Below are 6,000 nucleotides of genomic sequence, written 5' to 3' on the forward strand. Positions count from 1 at the left end.
TCTCCTTACCCAAGAAAAGGACTTGATCAAAGAATTCGAGAGGATGAACATAGAAGTTATATTACCACCACAAACGACAGAGGTCGTATTGGCCACATTGAGTATTGCACCGGATTTGCGATCAAGGATTATCGCGGCGCAACGAGAAGATGAGAAAATGGAGAAATTGCGTATGAGGATTCGAACTGAGAAAATGGAAAGTTATCAAGAAGCGGCAGACAATGCCATCTTATACGAAAGAAGATTGTGTGTGCCTGATAAAGATGAGTTGAAGAATGAAATTTTGAGCGAAGCTCATGACACTCAGTACACCGCACACCCAGGAAGCACGAAGATGTACCAAGATCTGAAAACTAGGTTTTGGTGGGAAGGGATGAAGAGAGAGATAGCAGCTTTCGTAGAAAGATGTTTGGCATGTCAACAAGTAAAAGCACTACACCAACGACCCTATGGCAAACTACACCCGTTAGAGATTCCCGAATGGAAGTGGGATCACATAGCTATGGACTTTGTCACTAGATTGCCGAAGTCGAAAAGAGGAAACACATCCATTTGGGTAGTTGTTGATAGATTGACAAAGAGTGCCTATTTTATACCTATTTCGATTACTTATGGATCTGACAAGCTAGCTCAGATCTATGTGCGAGAAATAGTACGACTGCATGGAGTACCGATGACGATTACATCCGACAGAGATTCCAAATTTACCTCACGGTTTTGGATAAGCATGCAGAAGGAGTTGGGTACTAAATTGAACTTTAGTACAGCTTTTCATCCTCAGACAGACGGACAATCTGAAAGGACTATACAAGTTCTGGAAGATATGATCCTAACTGTTGTACTAGACAAAGGAACCCAATGGGAACAAGTTTTGCCCTTAATTGAGTTTGCTTATAATAATAGTTTCCAGTCAACTATTAACATGGCTCCATATGAAGCCTTGTATGGGAAAAAGTGTAGATCTCCGCTTTATTGGGACGAAGTAGGAGAAAGAAAGATACTTGGACCTGAAGCACTAGAAGAAATGATTTCTACCGTGCGACAGATTCGTCAGAGAATCAAGGAGGCCCAAGATCGTCAGAAGTCCTACGTGTTGGATTTGTATACTGAAAGAAAGAACGTTTTATGCTTGTATACAATGTTTCCTAAGTTCACTATCTAATCTCCTATCTGATTGTGTTCATAATTGCATATGTATGTTCTTTATCTCTATATAAGTAGATTATATGGTGTGTTGTAGATCACAGAAGACCATATAATTGGAATAACCTTAAGAGATATAATATGATCACAGCCGAAATAACTCTAGGACAAGTTATTGGTTTAGGCTGCAGTATAGATGGAAGTAGTTTGTCTTGGCTACTTGTCTATACTGGTACGTCATTACGTATTGATAGGACCACAGTTTGAGATGTATTCTTCTATCTGACTTAAGTGAAGAATCAAGATCTCGGTGACTTATAAATCTTAATACTAATAAGTATTCAGATATATATATTAATTCGTATATCACTTTGACTTACTATGGGTGAAAGTTATATACTAACTCGAGTACTCTGTATCTTGGGTGATAGCGGTTAATATATGATATTTGATTATCTGTATTTGTACCCGTATCCGGTATAGGATAATGACATCCCCTTAAGGAGCTCAATAAGGTTTATTACGCTAAACCCTGCAGGTTGATTAAGTTCAGGTGTAATAATAAAGTTTGAGTGGTACTGCTTAAGGAATTATAAAGAGATTAATTAATTTAAGCTGTCAGAGCTCTAATTAATTAATGGATGTCGGATATTTTAAATACGGAGATTTAATAAGTCTAAATACAAGCCCCCGACTCATCACCGGCAATAAAGGGGTAAGTCAGTATCGGTTCTCTAGTGGAATGAACTGATATTTATAAACTAATTATGGTCTGGGCTGACCATAGATAAATTAATTTATTTGAGGCCCATCTTTATTCCTTGTATCTGGTCCCTGGACTGGCCCAAAGTCTCCTAGCCCTAGAAGGAGAGAAGGAACGCCTATTACAGATTCCAAGCGTCCCACACGTATTTAATTCTATTAAATACAGCTGTCAGCTCTCAGCAAAATAGACTGATAAAAATTAGGGTTTTGAGAGCAGAGGGAGGCGCAGAAAAACGTGAGGTGCCTTTCTGTCTTGGGAATTTCCATAGCTCGTTGTCCATCCAACGTTGGGAATTGAGCGGGATACAGTCGAGAAGACCAGAGCTGGAGTCTTTCGACACGATCATCAACAACCTGTGCATCCGATTCTCAAGTAAGTTTTCCTAACACCTGTGTGCAGCTGTTAAATTCATAGGAGCATGTTAGGATTTAATCGTTGTATGATGAATTAATAATAATCCGAGAAACGATCATCGGGCAATCGAGTATTAATTCAATTTAATATTCCTTCACTACGCAGATACCAGAAGAACAGAGATTCATTTCGATGTGGGAAATAAAGTTTTTCTGAAGGTTTCCCCATCTCGAGGAGTGCATCGATTCGGAGTGAAAGGAAAACTCAAACCAAGGTACATAGGACCGTATGATATACTAGAGAAAGTAGGCCCCGTTGCTTACAGACTTGCGTTGCCACCACACTTCGCAAACGTCCACGACGTTTTTCATGTATCTCAACTGAGGAAGTACGTGTTTGATCCAAAACACGTCATTCATCAAGAAGAAGTATCCCTGGAACCGGACTTGAGCTATGAGGAGAGGCCAGAAGTTATTCTAGATAGGAAAATACAGCAGTTGCGAAATAAATCAATTGCTTTGGTGAAAATCCAATGGAGACACCATGGCCAAGAAGAAGCAACTTGGGAACTTGAGCAGAAGATGAAGGAGAAGTACCCCGAGCTTTTTCCCGAAGGTAAATAACGTAAATTTCGGGACGAAATATTTTTTTAAGGGGGGTAGGATGTAACACCCCGCTTTTTACCTGTTTATAAATATTTTGAGATTTATTTTTAAGAGCACCGAGATATAAAAATAATCTTATGATGAGATGAGATATCCCAATAGTATGAGCTATTATATTTTCGATGATAAGATTGGAGAATGAAATACTTTGAGGAAATAAGGATGTTTAGAGATGTTGATTGAACTTTGATGTAGTTAAAATTTTCTTTTCTTTCAATAGTTGGTGGCAGCTCTGGCGAGCCGAGCTCTGCTCTGGCAGCAGAGCTAAATCCGGGCTCTGCTCTGGAAGCAGAGCTGAAGTTGAACCGAAGCAGAGCTGATGTTGAGCCTAGCTCTGCTCTGCTCTGATAGCGTAGCTGAAAGCTCTGCTCTGGAGGCAGAGCTGAAGTCGAGCTCTGCTCTGGAGGCAGAGCTGAAAATTCGAGCACAGCACTGGAGACCAGAGCTGACTTTCAAGCCAGAGCTGAAATTGAGCTCTGCTCTGGCCGAGTCAGTGAGCTCTGCTCTGGCCGAGTCAGTTAGCTCTGCTCTGGCCGAGTCAGTGAGCTCTGCTCTGGCCGAGTCAGTTAGCTCTGCTCTGACCGAGTCAGTTAGCTCTGCTCTGCTCTGCTGAGTCAGTCAACTCTGCTCTGGCAGCAGAGCTAAAACCGAGCTCTGCTCTGGAGGTAGAGCTGAAGTTGAGCTCTGCTCTGGAGGCAGAGCTGATGACGAGCTCTGCTCTGGAGACAGAGCTGAAGACGAGCTCTGCTCTGGAGGCAGAGCTGAAGTTGAGCTCTGCTCTGGAGGCAGAGCTGAAGACGAGCTCAGCTCTGGAGGCAGAGCTGAAGTTGAGCTCTGCTCTGGAGGCAGAGCTAAGACGAGCTCTGCTCTGGTGCGGAAGAAGTCAAAGCAAGTGGATGGATGGATAAGATATTTATGCAAGTGGATAATTAAGCATGTGTTATTATCCAAATACTTGATGGCTAAGTAAATGAGGTTATATATGTATAACACTTTTCTCTTTCATCCTCACCATAGCAGCCGTCCCTTTCATCTCACTTTTCTCTCTCTTTCTCCATCAACACCTTCCATTGTTGGGCATAACCAAAGCTCCATAGATCAATTCTACACCATAGAAAGCTCTTAAATCATGCTCAAAACATCTTTATCTCCATAAATCAAAAGCTAGAGTGTGATCAAAAGCTTGGTTTCAAGAAGGAGGAGCTATACTTTTCTCTTCAAGTATGAGTCCCAAACCCAGGAGAGTTCCGAGGTAAAGCAGTTTATTGCTTGAAGTTGGGACAGAGTATATGAAGTCAAGTATGGTTTTGCACAAAGTACACCTACCTTTGATTTAGTAAATTGCATGTGTTAAAGACGATAACTATACACCTTAGTAATTCATAAAACATGCTTATGGGATACATATATATATATATATATGTGTTTATATATATATATAACACTTTTTCCGAGTTTAATTTACTTAACCAAATTGGTTCTCTTGAGATATTAAACCACTTAGTAATATCATTAAGCATTATGTGAATTAGCGAGTATATATTAAAGAATGTGATATAACCTCATAACTTTAGTTTGTGATTGCTAAAGGTTATCTGGGTTTGTGTATTTAGAAGTCTTTCCTTAATGAACATATTAACTTAAAACTTTGGTATGTGGTTGATAATGAAATCGATGAATAATTAGGAAGTATTATTATAAAAGTATTTTGGTTACGAAGAGTGATTAGTTACAAGGAAACAATGAGAAGGGGAGACTAGTATTTAGATGAGAATAGTAAACCTAGTAAGGATTTGTCTGATTGACGTTTATTTTATTACATGAATCGTCTATGCCATTAATGATATCTGAAGACACGAGTCAAGGGCATAAGTAGGATTTCTCCGAAGTACGAGGACCAAAGCTAAGATTTCAAGGTGGGCATTACTTTCTAATACTTCTATTACAGGCTTTCTAAATGATGATTTTGATGATGTCTATAAGTTTTAAGATGATAAATTGATGTTTGAACTAATTAACTTGCCGAATTTTGATGACGACGAGCCTGTATGTTACCCTCTACGGATGAAACGATTTCGGGTCCTGCCAAAGGCGGGATTGTGTACACAGAGGTAACTGTGAGCTGTATACCGGGTTGGCCGATTAGAAATGACCGTGAGCCGACTGTCAGGTCGGCCGGTTACGGTGCTTGAGAAGAAGGCCTACTTCTCAGTACCATGATGATGATAAGTTGTAGAAGTGGTACTACATGCTAAGTATTTATGACTGCAGTCTATTTTTCAATTTATCAATTGCTTACACAGGTTCTTTTAAAAGAAAAACCCCTGTGTGATGTATAAATGTCAAGTTAAATAATAGCTCTAAGAGCGAGATTGTTTATTTTCGGCTTATGTCCACTGAGTATTTTATACTCAGCCCTGCATGTATTTCTAAATGTGCAGGATGAGCAAGGAGAGAGATTGGGGGATCGCTGGAGGGCTGTTGTTCATAGACGACCTTTTTAGTACCGTATTTTACTCCTATACGGTAGTGTGATTAGTTGAAGACTAGCTATGAACTTAATTAGGATTGTTACTCTCAGCTATATGTCTTCATACATGTAGTCTGATCACGTTATGCTGTGCTACCCTGAACATTATGAATCATTGTAAATATTTAACTATACTCCCTTTTGTTTTCGTTGACAAGAACCTTGATACTTTTGAATGTATGAAGCCGACCATGTTTCTATTAAGTTTGATGGTATTTTATTGCTTTAACTTGAATTATTAGTAACTTCCGCTTGATGAGTCTTCTAGTTTGCTTGTTTTTACCCTATCATTTTATTAGTCGTATCGATACCCAATCTACGCTATCACTGGCTAGATGTCGGGCTGCGACAATAATATAGCACTTGGCCATATTATTCGACTTGTGCCACCTTCTATGCGCCTCACGTTCCGCATCAGTCGATTGATCAGTTAAGGCTGCGGGACGTGGAGTAGTAAGCACAAAACTGTGCTCATCAGCGTCAAGAATATACATTATGTGGCGTTTCCATTCGGTATAATTAGGACCGGTGAGAGGATTATT

Source organism: Salvia miltiorrhiza, chromosome 6 (assembly GCF_028751815.1).
Source record: "Salvia miltiorrhiza cultivar Shanhuang (shh) chromosome 6, IMPLAD_Smil_shh, whole genome shotgun sequence".
NCBI classification, from domain to species: Eukaryota; Viridiplantae; Streptophyta; class Magnoliopsida; order Lamiales; family Lamiaceae; genus Salvia; species Salvia miltiorrhiza.